This window comes from Theropithecus gelada, chromosome 16 (genome assembly GCF_003255815.1).
Source record: "Theropithecus gelada isolate Dixy chromosome 16, Tgel_1.0, whole genome shotgun sequence".
NCBI classification, from domain to species: Eukaryota; Metazoa; Chordata; class Mammalia; order Primates; family Cercopithecidae; genus Theropithecus; species Theropithecus gelada.
In genome coordinates, this window is record NC_037684.1 from 47,777,808 (window position 1) to 47,797,715 (window position 19,908).

Here is a 19,908-nt window from a genome sequence, read left to right on the forward strand (position 1 = left end):
CCTGAGTAGCTGGAACTACAGGCGTGCGCCACCACACCCAGCTAATTTTTTTGTAGAGACGGGGTTTCATCATGTGACCCAGGCTGCTCTTGAACTCCTGAGCTCTAGCAATCCACCTACTTCAGCCTCCCAAAGTGCTGGGATTCTAGGCATGAGCTACCATGCCCTGGCCAAACTCAAAATTTACAGAGAATATACAGTGAAAAGTCAGTCCCTTTATTATTTCTGTCACCAGGAATCCAGAGATAAATAAGGTTAATAGTTTCTTATGTTTCTCCCCCAGATAGTTAATCATCTTGCACATATATACATGTATATACAGCCTACATGTATATGCTCCTCCCCATTCCCATATATGGGGATATCCTCCCCATTCCCACCATTCCTGCACAGTAGTATTTTCATGTCACAACCATCTTGGAGATTATTTTACCTTCTTCTGTAAATGCTGCAGAACATCCCATAACATTCCATTGTTTGTGCCATGACATACACATGCCATTTTGCACATTTTCATAGAGAGCTGAAGGGTAAAGTTGGAGAAATTCAAAGTCTGTGCACTTGTAATTTTGATAGATATTGCCAAGTGTACGGCATCTTTAAATGGCAATCTTTGGCCAGGCATGGTGGCTCACACCTGTAATCCCAGCACTTTGGGAGGCCGAGGCAGGTGGGTCATTCGAGGTCAAAAGTTCGAGACCAGCCTGGCCAGCATGGTGAAACCCCATCTCTACTAAAAACACAAAAATTAGCTGGGCACAGTGGCATGCACCTGTAATCTCAGCTACTCAGGAGGCTGAAGCAGGAGAATTGCTTGAACCTGTGAGGTGGAGGTAGCGGTGAGCCAAGATCATGCCATTGCACTCCAGCCTGGGCAACAGAGCAAGACTCCGTCTCAAAAAAAAAAAAAAAAGAAAAAGAAAGAAAAAAGAAAAAAAAAGAAAAAGAAAAAGAAAAAAAAAGGAATCATTTTATTTATGTATTTATTTTTTCAGACAGATCTCGCTCTGTCACTCAGGCAGAGTGCACTGACAGAGTGCAGTGGCTTGGATACGGCTCACTGTAGCCTCCACCTCCTAGGCTCAAGCAATTCTCCCACCTCAGCCTCCGGAGCAGCTAGGACTACAGGCTCACGCCACCATGCCTGGCTAACTTTGTTTATTTTTTTGTAGAGATGAGGTCTCACTAGGTTGCCTGTTTGGTCTTGAACTCCTGGGCTCAAGTGATCCTCCTGCCTCAGCCTCCCAAAGTGTGGGGATTACAGGTGTGAGCCACCATGCCCAGCTTGAAATCGCAATCTTTAATAACTTACTAGTTATCCCTCTATACCCAAAACTGACATATTAATTTTTACCAAGTGTATTAGTCTGTTTTCATGCTGCTGATAAAGACATACCCAAGACTGGGCAATTTACAAAAGAAAGATGTTTAATTGGACTCACAGTTCCACATGGCTGGGGAGGCCTCACAATCATGGCAGAAGACAAGAAGGAGCAAGTCACATCTTACATCAATGGTGGCAGGCAAAGAGAGAGCTTCTGCCGAGAAACTTCCATTTTTAAAATCATCAGATCTCATGACACCCATTCACTATCACAAGAACAGCATGGGAAAGACCCGCCCCTGTGATTCAATCATCTCCCACCAGGTCCCTCCCACAACACATAGGAATTTTGAGCTACAAGATGAGATTTGGGTGGGGACACAGAGTCAAACCATATCATTTCACTCCTGACCTCTCCCAAATCTCATATCTTCACATTTCAAAACCAATCATGCCTTCCCAACAGTTGCCCAAAGTCTTAACTCGTTTCAGTATTAACTCAAAAGTCCACAGTCCAACATCTCTTCTGAGACTAGGCAAGTCCCTTTCACCTATGAGCCTGTAAAATCAAAAGAAGTTTAGTTACTTCCTAGATACAATGGGGGTATAGGCATTAGGTAAACACAGCCATTCCAAATGGGATAAATCAGCCAAAACAAAGAGGCTACAGGTCCCATGGAAGTCTAAAATCCAGCAGGGCAGTCAAATCTTAAATTTCCAAAATGATCTCCTTTGACTCCATGTCTCACATCCCGGTCACGTTGATGCAACAGGTGGGTTCCCATGGTCTTGGACAGCTCTGCCCCTGTGGCTTTGCAGGGTACAGCCTCCCTCCCAGCTATTTTTATGGGCTAACGTTGAGTGTCTGCAGCTTTTCCAGGTGCACAGTGCAAGCTGTCAGTGGATTTACCATTCTGGGGTCTGGAGGACAGTGGCCCTCTACTCACAGCTCTACTAGGCAGTGCCTCAGTAAGGACTCTGTGTGGGGGCTCTAACCCCATGTTTCCCTTCCACACTGCCCTAGCAGAGGTTCTCCATGAGGGCCCTGCCGCTGCAGCAAGCTTCTGCCTGGACATCCAGGTGTTTCCATACATCCTCTGAAATCTAGGTGGAGGTTCCCAAACCCCAATTCTTGACTTCTGTGTACTTGTACTATGTACTTTTTTTTTTTTTTTTTTGAGACAGAGTCTCACTCTGTCGCCCAGGCTGGAGTGCAGTGGCACGATCTTGGCTCACTGCAAGCTCCGCCTCCCAGGTTCACACCATTCTCCTGCCTCAGCCTCACAAGGAAGCTGCCACAAGGAAGCTGCCAAGGTTTCGGGCTGGCACCCTCTGAAGCCATGGCCCGAGCTCTACATTGGCCCCTTTCAGCCATGGCTGGAGTGGCTGGGATGCAGAGCACCAAGTCCCTAGGCTGCACAGAGCAGGGGAACCCTGGGCCTGGCCCACGAAACCACTTTTTCCTCCTGGGCCTCTGAGCCTGTGATGGGAGGGACTGCCGTGAAGACCTCTGACATGCCCTGGAGACATTTTCCCCATTGTCTTGGGGATTAACATTTGGCTCCTTGTTACTTACACAAATATCTGCAGCCAGCTTGAATTTCTCCTCAGAAAATGGGATTTTCTTTTCTATCACATTGTCAGGCTGCAAATTTTCTAAACTTTTATGCTCTGCTTCCCTTATAAAACTGAATGCCTTTAACAGCACCCAAGTCACCTCTTGAATGCTTTGCTGCTTAGAAATTTCTTCTACCAGATACCCTAAATCATCTCTCTCAAGTTCAAAGCTCCATGAATCTCTAGGGCAGGGACAAAATGCCGCCAGTCTCTGCTAAAACATAACAACGGTCACCTTTACTACAGTTCCCAACAAGCTCTTCATCTCAGTCTGAGACCACCTCAGCCTGAGTTTATTGCCCATATCATTATCAGCATTTTGGTCAAAGCCATTCAACAAGTCTCTAGGAAGTTCCAAACTTACCCACATTTTCCTGTCTCCTTCTGAGCCCTCCAAACTGTTCCAACCCCTGCCTGTGGCCCAATTCCAAAGTCACTTCCACATTTTCGGATATCTACAGCAGCGCCCCACTCTACTGGTACCAATTTACTGTATTGGTTCATTTTCACGATGCTGATAAATACATACCTGAGACTGGGCAATTTACAAAAGAAAGAGTTTTAACAGACTTACAGTTCCACGTGGCTGGGGAGGCCCCACAATCATGGCAGAAGGCAAAGGAGGAGCAAGTCATGTCTTGCATGGATGGCAGCGGGCAAAGAGAGAGCTTGTGCAGAGAAACTGCCATTTTTAAAACCATCAGATCTCATGAGACCCATTCACCATCGCAGGAACAGCACAGGAAAGACCCACCCCCATGATTCAATCATCTCCCACCAGGTCCCTACCACAACACGTGGGAATTATGGGAGCTACAAGATGAGATTTGGGTGGGGACACAGAGCCAAACCATATCACCGAGACTATATGAGACCTTATGGAGAGAACAATAAAATTCCAATAAGGGTTACAGAAGATGATCTGAATAAATGGAGAGGTCTTTTAGGCTCTTACTTCAGTTGACTTAATGACACAAAGATGTCAAGTCTTCCCAAATTAATCAGTACATTCAATACACTCCCAATAAAAAGTCCAGCTGAAAGTTTTTTGAGGAACATAATAAACTTATTTTAAAATGCATTCAGTGGAATAAAGGTCTACAAATAGCTAATTCAACCTTTCAAAACAGTTAAAAAGAAGGAAATTGTCCTGCTAGATGCTAAGACACACCACAAGGACAAAGACGTAGGAATAAAAACGATGTGGTATCACTGGCACGAGATCAAACAGACAGATCAGTGGCAAACAGAAAGATCAAGGACAGATCATTGCATTCCATTTAGTTCAACCAGTGTATGAGCAAACCATACGGTTCATGCTGTTACAGGTCAGAGAAATATGTTACAGGAAAGGGGTCCCAATCCAGACCCCAAGAGAGGGTTCTTGGATCTTGCACAAGAAAATTCAGGGTGAGTCCACAGTGCAAAGTGAAAGCAAGTTTATTAAGAAAGTAAAGGAATAGGCCGGGCATGGTGGCTCATGCCTGTAATCTCAGCACTTTGGGAGGTCAAGGCGGGTGGATCACGAGGTCAGGAGTTCGAGACCATCCTGGCTAACATGGTGAAACCCCATCTCTACTAAAAAAAAAAAAAAAAAAAGCCGGGTGTGGTGGCAGGCACCTGTAGTCCCAGCTACTTGGGAGGCTGATGCAGGAGAATGGCGTGAATCTGGGAGGCGGAGCTTGCAGTGAGCCGAGATTGTGCCACTGCACTCCAGCCTGGGCGACAGAGGGAGACTCTGTCTCCAAAAAAAAGGAAGTAAAGGAATAAAAGAATGGCTACTCCGGAGACAGAGCAGCCCCGAGGGCTGCTGGTTGCCCATTTTTATGGTTATTTCTTGATGATATGCTAAACAAGGGATGGATGATTCAAGCCTCCCCTGTTTAGACCACATAGGGTAACTGCCTGACATTGCCATGGCGTTTGTAAACTGTCATGGCGCTGGTGGGAGTGTAGCAATGAGGACAACCAGAGGTCACTCTCGTCACCATTTTGGTTTTGGTGGGTCTTGGCCAGCTCCTTTACTACAACATGTTTTATTAGCAAGGTCTTTATGGCCTGTGTTTTGTGCCGACCTCCTATTTCATCCTGTGACTTAGAATGCCTTAACTGTCTGGGAACGCAGCCCAGTAGGTTTTAGCCTCATTTTATCCAGATCCTATTTCAGATGGAGTTGTTCTGGTTCACATGCCACTGACAATACCGTATACGAACTGCATTTCATTTAGGTCATATATGGGAACGTAAAGTATAATAATAAAGGTAATCCCACAGGTCATCAGAGAGAGGATAGATTGCTTCGTGGATGAAGCTGGGAAAACCAGCTTCCTCTGTGCAGAAAAACAACCTGAATCTCTACCTAACTGCGTATATAGAGGTAGATTCTAGTAGATTAAAGACTTAGATGTGAAACACAAAACGATCTGTGTCAGCCGGACGTGGTGGCTCACACCTGTAATCCCAGCACTGTGGGAGGCTGAGGTGGGCAGATTTGAGGTCAACAGTTTGAGACCAGCCTGGCCAACATGGTGAAACCCCATCTCTACTAAAAATACCAAAAAAAAAAAAAAAAAATAGCCGGGAGTGGTGATGCGTGCTTGTAATCTGAGCTACTTGGGAGGCTGAGGCAGGAAAATCACTTGAACCCGGGAGGCGGAGGGTGTGGTGAGCCAAGATCATGCCACTGCACTCCAGCCTGGGCAACAGAGCGAGAGTCTGCTTCAGAAAGAAAAAAGAAAAAAAGGAAAAGATCTGTGACTTAGAGGCAGAGGACTAAAAAAAAGACACGTTATGTGCACAATGTCAGTTCACAGAAACGAGCATACGAAATAAATAAGATTTTATGAAGTGGCTCCACTTGGCACGTTGTCATTTTCTAAAAACTTGCTCTGTGTGTGTGTGTGTGTGTGTGTGTGTGTGTGTGGGGTGTGTGTACATACATAAAAACACATACACACAAGAAAAAAGACATATGAGAACATGTAAACAGGATTTCATTTTCTTACTTTAAATTCTTAAATGCAGGAAGCCACAGGCCAGGCGCTGTGGGAGGTGGGACTGGGGATTTCAGGACAGTTGGGATCAGTCCCACCTGCACGCAGTTTCTTTGCAATGTGAGCAGAAGCCTTTTCCTTGGTTTCTCGGGAGGCACTTTTGGGATCTCGCTCTGTTGCCCAGGCTGGAGTGCAGTGGTGCAATCTCAGCTCATTGCAACCTCTGCCTCCCAGGCTCAATAGATCCTTCCACCTCAGCCTCCTGAGGAGCTGGGACTATAGATGTGCGCCACCACACCTGGCTAAGTTTTGTATTTTTTGTAGAGACTGGGTTTCACCATGTTGCCCAGCCTGGCTGGTCTCAAAGTCCTGGGCTCAAGCAATCCTCCCGCCTCAGCCTCCCAAAATGTTGGGATTACAGGTGTGAGCCACAACACCTGACTTTGATTTTCTGCTTTTTATGAATGAAAGGAAACAGAGCTAGTCACAGGTTATCTGACCTTCAGGTTTTTTTTTTTTTCTTTCTACAAAATGGAAAAATGACTCTCTAATTCTTTCTATGTTTGTGGTGAGGATAAAATCATAGCAAAGTACTACAAGTACATAACACAAGAATGAACATAGTTGTTATAAAATTCGACCCCTGCCCACCGAGAATGCACAGCCTGTTTCCCTGTTGCCCTTTACTCCTCTGTCCTCCTATCAAAACCGCCATCTCCTGAGCTGGCCTCTGCTCACTGCTCTTACACTAAAGCACTGAAGAGGAAGACGTTGCATAATCTGAGTCCTCACGTGAAGAAAGGAATCAGACAGCCCCGGATTCTTGCCTACGGGGGGATGTAGGGGTTGGGGGTGTCCTTTCTCCATTAGTGAGCTCCCCAGCACTTCTCTTCCCCACCCCATCACGCACACACACAGCAAAATTTTTTTTAAAACCCTTTACGGTGGGAAAATAGTTTTGAAATGCTAGCTGATGCGTTTCCTTCTTTTTTTTATTTGTTTGTTTTTTTGAGACAGAGTCTTGCTCTGTCACCCAGGCTGGAGTACAGTGGTGCAATCTTGGCTTACTGCAGCCTCCACCTCCCAGTTTCAAGCAATTCTCCTGCCTCAGCCTCCTGAGTAGCTGGGACTACAGATGCTCGCTACCATGACCAGCTAATTTGTTGTATGTTTAGTAGAGGCAGGGTTTTGCCATATTGGCCAGGCTGGTCTCAAACTCCTGACCTCAGGTGATCCACCTGCCTTGGCCTCCCAAAGTGCTGGGATTACAAGCATGAGCCACTGCGCCCAGCTTAGCTGATGCATTTCTGTAGTTCCCGTGGTTCCTTCTGATCTACTCCACCCCTCCACTGATTCCAGGAAAGGATGAGACAGCAGAAAGCAGAGGAGACCAGGTAGTTTCAAAACTTTCAAGTCTTTGTTGAAAGAGGTAGGAGTGTGCATAGGCCATAGATTTGAGGAAATGACGAGGAGCCAGAGGAAACTGTCCAGTCTCAGACTAGAAAAGGGGTGGGAGTGGCCTGAAGCAGAGATGGGGAGGGGAGGAGCGCGAGCTGGTGGGACCCAGGGCTGGGCCGACCTAGAGTTGCCAAGAGAACCTGCAGGAGACAGTGCTGCCCAGCACAGCAGCCACAGGCGAGCGTGGAGCCCTCGGGACCGGCCGGTCCAAACTGAGATGGGCTTTGAGTCTAAGACTTACTGCAAATGACAGGATGTCAAATATCTCATTGAAAACTTAACACAATGAGTACCTGTTGGACTGATGGACCGATGTGTGTGTGTGTGTGTGTGTGTGTGTACATAACACTTTTTTTTGAGACAGAGTCCCAGGCTGGAGTGCAGCAGCATGATCATGGCTCACTAACCCTTTGAACTCCTAGACTCAAGTGATCCTCCTGCCTCAGCCTCCCGAGTAGCTGGGACCACAGGCATGTGCCACCATGCCTGGCTAATTTTTTTGATTTTTTGTAGCGATGGAATCTCACTTTGTTGCCCACAATGGCCTCAAACTACTGGGCTCAAGCCATCCTCCCCCGGCGACCTCCCAAAAGGTTAAAGATTACAGGTGTGAGCCACTGCACCCAGCCTGATAATATTTTTGGGGGAAATAAATATTAGAGTAAATAAAAAAAATATTATTTCAAATATCAGTTATCCAAATTGATTATGTGATGTTTAATCAAATTGATTATTGATTATTCAAATATCAAAGGTGACTTTGATCTTGAATTCAGTTAATTGAGCATTAGATTATGGACCCCTGTAAATCCAAGCTCCCTGTTCCCTTCTATTCACTGGCATTCTAGACTCATCCACCACACACATTAACAGACAGATGCCAACATCGTGCTTTACCTATTAAACAGCTATGAGTCTGGTTGGTACAGCCACCACCCTTACAGATGGTTCTAATACGTTATTACTGAACACTTGTGATGGCAACTTGCATAGGCAGCTGAGGTCACTCGGTCACCTTATCATTCTGTAATCAGCCACATGTGCTGTTGGGTTTTACCAGGAAAAGAGTGACTAATTATGCTCCTCTTTTTTAATTTTAGTTTTTTTCTTTTTGAGATGGAGTCTCGCTCTGCTGCCCAGGTTGGAGTGCAATGACGCGATCTCGGCTCACTGCAGCTTCTGCCTCCTGGGTTCTAGCGATTCTCCCATCTCAGCCTCCCGAATAGCTGAAATTATAGGCACGTGCCTCCATGCCCAACTAATTTTTGTATTTTTAGTAGAGATGGGGTTTCACCACGTTGGCGAGGCTGGTCTCAAACTCCTGACTCAGGTGATCCACTCGCCTCAGCCTTCCAAAGTGCTGGGATTACAGGCATGAGCCACTGTGCCCAGCCTCCTTGTATAATTTATTTAAAAGGTCACAGTGCTTTATAGAACGGCTTAACAATTACTGAGAAGAGAGAAAGAAAGAAGGAAAGAAAGAAAAAGAGAGGAAGAGAGGGAGGTAATTCATATGCAGAGAGAACATTCCACTTGATTCTTTTTGTTTTTTTCAGGGAATGGGTTTGCTGAGGGGTTTATTCACACAACAGAATGCTTTACAGCAGTGACAACAGATTACCTTTTTAATTTTATTTTATTTTATTTTATTTTATTTTATTTTATTTTATTTTATTCGAGACAGGGTATTGCTCTGTCGCCCAGGCTGGAGTCCAGTGGTGTGATCTTGGCTCACTACAACCTTTGCTTCTTGGGTTCAAGTGATTCTTCTGCCTCAGCCTCTCCAGTAACTGGGATTACAGGCACATGCCACCACGCCTGGCTAATTTTTTTGTACTTTTAGTAGAGACAGGGTTTCATCATGTTGGCTAGGCTGGTCTCGAACTTCTGGCCTCAAGTGATCCTCTTGCCTCGATCTCCCAAAGTGCTGGGATTACAGGCATGAATCACCACGTCTGGCCACCTTCTTTATTTCACAGAAGAGCCACGGACCAGAGAGGCTACCGGAAATGGCAAATGCCACTCCATTGGGTAATAAAATCTGAACCTTGAATCCAGGACTTCTGGATCGTAGCATTAAAAACAACAACAACAACAGCAGCAGCAACAAAAACCCTTGTATTTTGAAACAAAATATTTTCAAACTTAAAGAAAAATTGTGGAAAGGTACAAAGAACTCCCATATGTCATTTTCCCAGATTTATCTTTTTTTTTTTGTTAATTTGCCACTTTTTTGTTACTGTGTTTCTATCTAAGCATTTTTCCCCAGAACCATCTGAGAACAGGTTGCTGACATGTCTCTGTTTGCATGAGCCGGGTACACAAAGGTGCCACTCCGGTGTTTTCTGAAAGTAGCTGGTAAAGCCCTCCCGTAGTTGTGCCTTGTCTTTGTTTTACAATCCAGGTTTGCCTTCAAAATACAGCACCTCGCTTGGCACAGAATGCCAACATGATAGATATTTGGAGGATTAAATAATGTTAAGTTAATCATCAATATGTTCACATATTGGTCCAAGGAGGTGAAAGACGTTTTTTAATTAGCCCAAGCCTTTTAGGGCTGAATTATCCATGGTTTAGAAAATGACCTCACGATTATGTTTCTTTGTTTCTAAAGTTTACTGTTTGGTCAAACATCAGCCCTGGTTTGTTAGACCTGACTCTGCCTGGGAACCAAAACATAGAGATTTGATAGCCACGTAGCTCCACCCTGTGGCCCTGCGGGGAATCACACATCCCTGGATCCCAAGCCTGCTGAATTCGTTGGTGTTTGTCTGTCAACGCCAAAGGAATTCTGTATTTTCTGGGTCACAGCAGCTGAGAAGGGGGAGGGCTTGAAACAGGGGAACAGACAGAAAACTCCTTCATGGCTTTTCAGCCTCTCTACATGCCCAGTCCTTGGATGTTTTGTGCTGCAAGAAAACTCAACTCTTCGGCCAGGCACGGTGCCTCACGTCTGTAATTCTAGCACTTTAGGAGGCTGAAGCAGGTGGATCACTTGAGGCCAAGAACAGCCTGGCCAACATGGCGAAACCCCATCTCTACTAAAAATAGAAAAATTAGCCGGGTGTGGTGGCAGGCGCCTGTAACCCCAGCTACTTGGGAGGCTGAGGCAGGAGAATCACTTGAATTTGGGAGGCGGAGGTTGCAGTGAGCAGAGATTGTGCCATTGCACCTCAGCTTGGGCGACAGAGTGAGACTCCATCTCAAAAAAAAAAAAAAAAAAGAAAAGAAAGAAAGAAAAAGAAAAGAAGAAACAAAACAAAAACAAGAAAACTCAACTCCTCTCTAACCTTGAGTTTCTTTATTTCATGTGCAATTGCCCCTTCCCAGTTCCTAGATTTTCCCACCCCAACTGCAGTGTGTCAAAGGCAAGGGCAGCCACCCCACCTGTGGTTGGTGTCTTGGGTTTGGGGTCAGATAGAACAGGCCTTAAATCCCACCTCTGCCCTTGTGACCTACATGGTCTGGGGCTGCCATTCAAGGCCCTCTGGGTCTCAGTTTCCTCATTTGTTCCAGCAATGATCCAGTGCCCCTCCAGTGCGTTCACCCTCACCAGGCTCTGAAGCAAGCTCTCATTTATTTATTTCTGTTTTCAGAGGGAGTCTCACTCTGTCACCCAGGTTGGAGTGCAGTGGTGTAATCTAGGCTCACTGCAACCTCCACCTCCTGGGTTCATGTGATTCTCCTGCCTCAGGCTCCCAAGTAGGTGGGATTACAGGCGCCTGCCACCACAACAGGTTAATTTTTGTATTTTAGTAGAGATAGGGTTTCACCATGTTACCCAGGCTGGTCTCGAACCCCTGACCTCGGGTGATTCGCTCACCTGGGCATCCCAAAGTGCTGGGATTACAGATGTAAGCCACCACGCCTGGCCACTCTTATTTATTTATACAAATGGTGTCTCACTATGTGGTCCCAGTTGGGCTTAACTTCCTGGGCTCAACCTCCTGGGCTCTAGAAAGGCTCCTGTCTCAGCCTCCTGACTGGCTGGGACTGCAGTATGACCCACCATATGCAGCTGAAGCAAGCTTTTGACAAAACGCCCTGCCACTCTCTCCCTGGGCCCCCCATGCTGTTTCGTCACCTCTGAGACTCTCTCTAAGCACCCCTGACCTGCATCGTCACTGTCCAAAATTTCTTTGCTGTCAATTCTTTCCTTTGCTGCTATTCTCAGGTCCTTTGAATTTGACCTTTGGACTCTTCCCTTTGACCTACATTCTGCAAATCTGGGCCACATGGTGCATTGCAGCCCATGACCTAATCCTGAAGCCCAGGCTGAGGGCAAGCCCTGGGTTCCCATGTGTCTGGGAAGGAAAGTGGGAAATGGGAACAGCAGGTTCTACCTTCCAGGAGTGTTGAGAGTTACGGGAAAGCACTGAGTAGAGTCCTTGATCCCAAAGTGTTCTCTCTGCATATGAATTACCTCCCTTTCTTCCTCCTTTCCTCTTTCTTTCTTGCCTTCTTTCTTCTCAGTAATTGTTAAGCCATTCTATAAAGCACAATGACCTTCTTAATAAACTATTAAAGCGTAACTAGCCACTCTTTTCCTAGTAAAACCCAACAGCAGATGTGGCTGATCGCAGATGATGAGTGACCTCAGTTGCCTGTGTGAGCTGTGGGGGCAAATGTTTAGTAGAAACATAATAGAACAATCTGTAAGGGTGGCAGCCATACCAACCAGACACAGTGGCTCATGCCTGTAATCCCAGCACTTTGGGAGGCCGAGGCGGGTGGATCACCTGAGGTCAGGAGTTCGAGACCAGCCCGGCCAAGATGCAAAACCCTGTCTCTACTGAAGATACAAAAATTAGCTGGGCGTGGTGGTGAGCACCTGTAATCCCAGCTACTTGGGAGGCTGAGGCAGAAGAATCGCCTGAACCTGGGAGGCGGAGGTTTTAGTGAGCCGAGATTGCACCACTGAACTCCAGCCTGGGTGACAGAGTGAGACTCCATCTCACAAAAAAAAAAAAAAAAGTGAAGCACGACGCTGGCATCTGTCTGTGAGTTAATGTGTGCAGTGGAAGAATCTGGAATGCCAGGGAACAAAAGGGATGAGGAGTTGTGAGGAAGGAGCAGGGAGCTGTGACTGATAGGGGTGGGTAATCACCTGACACTCAGTGAACTGAATTCAAGATCAAAGTCACCTGCAGAACATCAATGGGCTAAGCTGCTCTGCCTTCCACAGAAGCAGAACAGGATCGGAAGACTGCCTGTCTGAGCTTTGCATACCTGGGTTAGCAGGAGTGTCACGAATGTCCAAACTTGTTAGATTATCAGTCTCACAGGCCATCAGCTGACACGGGGTCAGGAGAAAGTTCTGCATAAGATTCTCTTCAAGTGTCAGAGAAAGAGCTCTGGGAAATGGGACTTTTGGGCCATTTTCACTCACCACACAAATGAAGTAGAAGCAGCTTGGTCCCCACTGAGACTGTAGCTGGCCTCTCAGAGCCTCAGGAAAACCTTGCAGTGTGTGGGGAGGAGGGGGAGCTTCACGACGAGAGAGCTGAAACTCCATAATCAACACAGTGACGACTGGAACTTTCTCCTTAGCCTCCGGATTTACCATTTCCCTTAGGAGAATCTAATGTCTGCCTCTTTATTTGGCAGTCTTACATGGAATTTATGTAGAGTGTTGCTTTGAATCTTCTCAACTAATTCCCATTCTGATTTTCTTCAACTTTAAAATTTTTATTTTTTGAGACAGGTTTTTACTCTGTTACTCAAGCTTGAGTGCAGTGGTGCAATCATAGCTCCTGCGACCTCAACCTCCCGGGCTCAAGCAATTCTCCCACCTCAGCCTCCCAAGTAGCTGGGACTACAGGCACATACCACCATGCCCAGCTAATTTTTTTGCTTTTGTTGTGTGTGTGTGTGTGGTTTTTGTTTGTTTGTTTGTTTTTTGTACAGACAGGATCTCACTATGTTGTCCAGGCTAGTCTTGATCTCTTGGGTTTAAGCAATCCTCCCACCTCAGCCTCCCAAATTGCTGGGATTATGGGTGTGAGTCACTGCACCTTACCCCATTCTGATTTTTTATTTTATTTTATTTTATTTTATTTATTTATTTATTTATTTTGAGACGGAGTCTTGCTCTGTCGCCCAGGCTGGAGTGCAGTGGCGCGATCTCGGCTCACTGTACACTCCGCCTCCCGGGTTCATGCCATTCTCCTGCCTCAGCCTCCCGAGTAGCTGGGACTACAGGTGCCCGCCACCACGCCCTGCTAATTTTTTTGTATTTTTAGTAGAGATGGGGTTTCACCGTGTTAGCCAGGATGGTCTCCTCGATCTCCTGACCTCATGATCTGCCCTCTTCGGCCTCCCAAAGTGCTGGGATTACAGGCGTGAGCCACTGCACCCGGCCCATTCTGATTTTTTAAAAGCTTATGAGTAAATAACCTATTTAGACATTTTGAACCAGAGTTGGGAGGACCCAACTAATCATGTGGTCACTATCAGGAAGCCAGGACCAGGAATAGTGGTTAGAAGAACTAAGTCATCCATCCATCCATCCATCCATCCATCCATCCATCCATCCAGTAACGAATATGTATGATGTTTTTACTATATGGGGACACAGTCTAGAAGGAGCTCGGATACCAGCTGGGGAGCCTGATAACATTAAGTGTCAAAATGTTACTACAAAATGTCCTGAACTGCAATGATAGAGAAAGTCAAGGAGTGCTGGGAGCAGGCACGACAGGCACATCCCACTGTGGTGGAGGGCAAGTAGGCACCTGTGTGGCTTCCTAAAAATGGTTCTTGGATGGTGGATGGAGTCTTACAAGATAAGCAAGGCAGGTGCCTGTAAAGGAAAGTGCGTGGCAAGAGGTTTGCATGAGGCAGGGCCTGGGGAGGAAGAGCTGGCCACTCCTTCCTGTTGGAGCAGAAAGGGGAGGCCTGAGTGGTGGGAAATGAGGCGGAGGGAAAGGCCAGCTCACAGAACATCAGCTTCACTGACAGGCTTCAATTTCATTTTGTAAACAATTTAGAAGTCGTTAAAAGTTTTTTTTTAGGCCAGGCGAGGTGGCTCACGCCTATGATCCCAGTACTTTGGGAGGCTGAGGTGGGAGGATCACCTGAGGTCAGGAGTTCAAGGCCAGCCTGGCCAACATGGTGAAACCCCATCTCTACTAAAAATACAAAAATTAGCCAGGTGTGGTGGTGGGTGACTGTAATCCCAGCTACTTGGGAGGCTGAGGAGCAAGAATCACTTGAACCCGGGAGGTAGAGGTTGCAGTGAGCAGAGATTGTGCCAGTGCACTCCAGCCTGGGTAACAGAGCAAGACTCTACCTCAACAAACAAACAAACAAACAAACAAACAAAAAACACCACAATTATTTTGAAGCCCAAAAGGACTCAAAAGAGTTGCCCAGGAGAGAAAAGACTAGAAGATGTTCCAGCACCCCTCCTGATTTTATTCTCAGAAGCTCTTGGTCTTTTTCTTGGGATGGCATCTGATGCTTTTGACTGGACCCAACCTGTTCATCTAGCCCTACGTCGCCACCTCCTGCCATCCTGAGAAGTCACCCCTTTCTCCAAGCTCTGTCTTGTCCTTGCGAGGTGTACATACCCCCCTGTCTGGAAAGCCCCTTCCTTCTTCTCCACCAGGGGGTCTCCTGCTTATCCTTCCACGCCCTGGTGACATGTTCTGCCCTCTGAAGTCTCTGTTGGTCACCATGGAATCAGATGGCTGTCACCTCTCGGCAACCACCTCGGGGCATCCTGTGCCTTACACGCTTAGGGCACTTGTCCCTTAAAAGAGGATGACTTGTGGTGTGGGCTTTTTGAGTGTGGGAATGATGTTTTGCCCCCAGAGCACAGCTTAGTGTCTAGCACACAGTGGACATCCAGTCTGCCTGTGCTCAGCCATGAGTCGCTGTGTCACTGTCATTTCTTTCCAAATGTTCCCACTTGGGAACAGAACCCACCACCCTTCCACCCTCACCATCCAGTTCCAGGAGGCTGGAAGGGAGTGGGATTGGGGGCAGCCTCGTGAATCTCCCTCCAGCTCCTGCAAAATCCTGATGCCACGTGGTCTATAGCCCAGCACAGTCCAATGGAAATATAATACCAGCCATGTGTGTCATTTTAAATTTTCTAGTAGCCACATGAATTTCCATTGTAGATTTGATTTAACCCAAAGCATTCAAAATAATATCCTTTCAATGATGATGGAGATATTTTAAATTAACTTTTTTTTGATAATGTCTTCAAAACCTAGTGTGTATTTGACACTTACAGCACATCTTGACACAGGCTAGCCATGTGTTCAGGCACTCAAGAGCCACATGTGGCTTGTGGCCACCACCTCAGTCTGGATGCTTGTGATGAAGCCCTTCTATCTCCAGCCTGGGTCTCCTTTGTCGTTCTCTTTTGTCTACCTTTTCCCCTCACCTCTCCCGCTAGGTCTTAATTTCAAGTATTAGGAGAGGTAACAGTGGCAGAAAATGTTTAGAGTCTGGCTGAAAGAGTGATGGGGATAGGACTGTGAGCTCTCTCTTGATTCCATAATTGGCAGAATGCACGTATAAACCACAGAATGTCCCCCTTCTCCCCCTGTATGTCCCACCATTGCTCCCGACTCCGGGCCACAGCTCCCTCCTGCCTCTGGCCAGCTGCCCGTCCTCTCCAAGGCCCTTGTTTTTTCTCTTCATGGTCAGGACAATGCCCTAAAATAAGACTTTCAGGAGAAGCTTATGCATGTCTTTCCTGCTTGGTGAGTAGGGTATGGTAAGAGTTGGATTTTTTCCTTCCCATATTCACTCTACAGAATCAATTTAGCGCTCCACTTATCTTTGGGACATTGACATCACGTGATGGGTGATGTCATGTGATGGGTGATGTCATGTGATGGACAATGTCATGTGATGGATGATGTCGTGTGATGGGTGATGTCATGTGACAGGTGACAGCATGTGATGGGTGATGTCATGTGATGGGTGGTGTCATGTGATGGTGGTCATGTGATTAGTGATGTCATGTGATGGGTGATCATGTGGACGATGTCATGTGATGGGTGATGTCATGTGACAGGTGATCGTGTGACACATGATGTCATATGATGGGTGGTCATGTAATGGGTGGTGTCGTGTGATGGGTGGTCATGTGATGAGTGGTGTCATGTGACAGTGATGTCATGTGATGGGTGATGTCATGTGATGGGTGGTCATGTGATAGGTGATGTCATGTGATGGATGGTCATGTGATGTCATGTGACAGGTGATCATGTGACAGGCAATGTCATGTGATGGGTGATGTCATGTGACAGGTGGTCATGTGACATGCGATGTTATATGATGGGTGTCATGTGATGGGTGAGGTGATGTGATGGGTGATCATATGATGGGTGTCATGTGATGGTTGGTCATGTGATTAGTGACGTCATATGATGGGTGATGTCATGTGATGGGTGATGTCATGTGATGGGTGATGTCATGTTATGGGTGCTGTCACATGATGGGTGATCATGTGATGGGTGATCAATGTCATATGATTCCGGGGAACACCTGTTCACCAAGCAGGGGAGAAGCTGCCAGTTCTCTGCCATGCTGGTAACGCAATCTCTACTGGGGCTTCCTAGTGCTGACTGCTGCAGGTGGCTTATCATAGCACACCAAGGGCCACCACAGGGACACATCACCAAAGGAGACCCCGTAAGACACAAAACGTCCCCTTCTTCCTGCATAAACTTGGGAGCCAGATGTTGGGTGACATCATTCACCATCTCTGGCTGCTCTGGCCTTGCTGGAACCCCCTCTTTTCTCTGCCTCCTCTTGCATCATGATAAAAGGCCAATCATTAATGAATGAAAAGCGATGTCTCTGACACAAAGGCTCAACGAGGCATCTCTGTCAAAGGGTCATACTAGGTTCTACACCCACACACTGGGAACCTCCTGACTGAGGACTCTGAGCAGTGCCTTGGATAATTCTGCAGCTTCCTGCTCTCAGGCTTGTGGCCCCATCTGTCTTTGATTGATGCCCCCGAGGATGTCCTGAGGTTAGAACACTCCCTCCCTGGGTGTGTTCTTGAGGCCACCCAAAGTGTGGAGCTGTGTCTGAGACTCTACTTAGGGCCCGAATACTCAAAGGCGCTACCTCCCAGGTAAAATGGTGGACCAGAAACGACCTGCTTCTGAGTAAGTAAGGGAGGAGAGCCAAGGTAAAGTCATTAGCATTTGCGGGCCAGTTGTTCCTTGACAAACATAGATTTAGAACAGAAATTGGCAGCTAAATAAAGTTTAGTACTTGTATTAGTCAGGGTTCTCTAGAGGGACAGAACTAATAGCATATATAAATATATATATATATATGAAGGGGAGTTTACTAGGAAAATGAACTCACACAATCACAAGGTAAAGTCCCACAATAGGCCGTCTGCAAGCTGAGGAGCCAGGAAGCCAGTCCGAGTACTAAAACCTCAAAAGTAGGGAAGCTGACAGAGCAACCTTCAGTATGTGGCTGAAGGCTCAAGAACCCCTGGCAAATCACCGATGTAAGTCCATCGATGTAAGAGACCAGAAGCTGAAGAACCTGGAGTCCGATGTTCAAGGGCAGGAAGCATCCAGCACAGGAGAAAGATGGAGGCCAGAAGACTCAGCCAGTCTAGTCTTTCCATGTTCTTCTGCCTGCTTTTGTTCTGGCCCCGCTGGCAGCCGATTGGATGGTGCTCACTCAGATTCAGGGTGGGTCTGCCTTTCCCAGTTCACTGACTAAAACGTTAATCTCGTTTGGCAACACCCTCACAGACACACCCAGTAACAATACTTTGCATCCTTCAATCTGATCAAGTTGATACTCAGTATTAACCATCAAAGTACTTTTTTTTTTTCTTTTTTGGCCAGTGGCACAGTTGCCTGGGTTTGTCCCAAGACAAAAGGATGATGGTGAGGGATGCTGGTTTGCACAGGACTTCAGCTGTGAGGAGCCTGTGCCCTCACAGAGCCTTCTGTTTGCAGAAAGAAAGTTGCCGTGGCCCTGGAGGAGATGGAGCTGAGAAGCTGAGGAGGGGGAGAAAGGGTCAAGTTCCTGATGCTGCACCCCTCAGGGACTCCTCCAACCTGCCTCAGGAGAGGGTGTAAGGGCAGGAGCTTGTCGTGTTCACAAAGACGGAGGCACAGGCATCCAGAAAGACCCGGAGGGAGGCTCAGAACAGAGGGGGGGGGTCCAGCAAGACTTCTGCAGCAGGTGTTTTGGTCACCTTCTACCCAGCTCCACTGCAGGATGGAGCCATCACCAGGTCTGGCCATCCACCCTTCCACATGTGAACCAGGGGAGGATAGTCCCAGCTGGAAGGTGGTCCCAATCACCTTGTCAGTGATTAAGCTAAGGGTGGTCACCAGAGTCTGAAGCAACCAACGAGATGTCGAGGGGATGTAATGGGGGTGGGGGCTCTGGGAAACTTCTGGGAGCAGTGGTCTGGTTTTTTTCCTCAGAAGTCCTTGTGTCTGGTGTCAGGGTTGAACTCTCTCTGCTGCCTACTTCTTGAGAGCCAGGAAGAGAACCGGCCTTAGAATGAAGACAGCGCTGAGGCCGTGACCAGAGAGCAAGAAGGAACTTGCATCAACCGATCCCAAGGACACCAACAAGGCCAAACAAATAACCAAAAGCCCCAAATGAGCAACTGACAGTAAAACCAGAGAGGAAGCAGTGGCTGCCCTGATCAGTGGCTGACCTTAGAGAGAGGCTAGTATTTAGGGGATGAACTGCAGGGCTTGGGGGAGCAATAGGCTTAGACCACCCAAAATGGGCGCTGTGTCAGAGACTCCACTTATCAATCAGAATACTCAAAGGCACTACCTCCCAGATAAAATCTTGGAATAGAAACTACCTACTTGTGAGTAAGGGAAATGATTTTTTAAAAAATAGTAATAATTGAAAAACTGGAAATTCATATGCAAAAGAATGACGTTGGAACCTTCCCTAATACCACAGACAAAAATTAACTCAAATGGATCAAAGACCTAAATGTAAGACCTAAAACCACAAAACTCTTAGAAGAAAACACAAGGCAAAAGTTTCACAGCATTGGATTTGCCAGTGATTTCATAGACATGATGCTGAGGGCACAGGCAACAACAACAAAACAGACAAATAGAACTTCATGAAAATTTAAATTACGTATTTTTGACTCATATCTCTTTTTTTTTTTTTTAAGAGATGGGGATCTTGCTATGCTGCCCAGGCTGAAATGCAGTGGCTATTTACAGGCATGATCATGGTGCACCGCAGCCTCGAACTCCTGAGTCCAAGTGATCCTCTCACCTCTTCCTCCTGAGTAGCCAGGATTACAGGTGCAAACCACCATGCCTGGCTAAAATTTCAAGATTTGTGCACCAAATGACAATATCAACAGAATAAAAAGGCAACTCACACAATGGGATAAAACATTTGCAAATTACATATCTGATAAATAATTATATCCCAACTATAGAGAGAACTCCTAAAACTCTACCAAAAAAAAAAAAAAAAAAAAGCCTGAATAAATGGACAAAGGACTTGACATTTCTCCAAAAG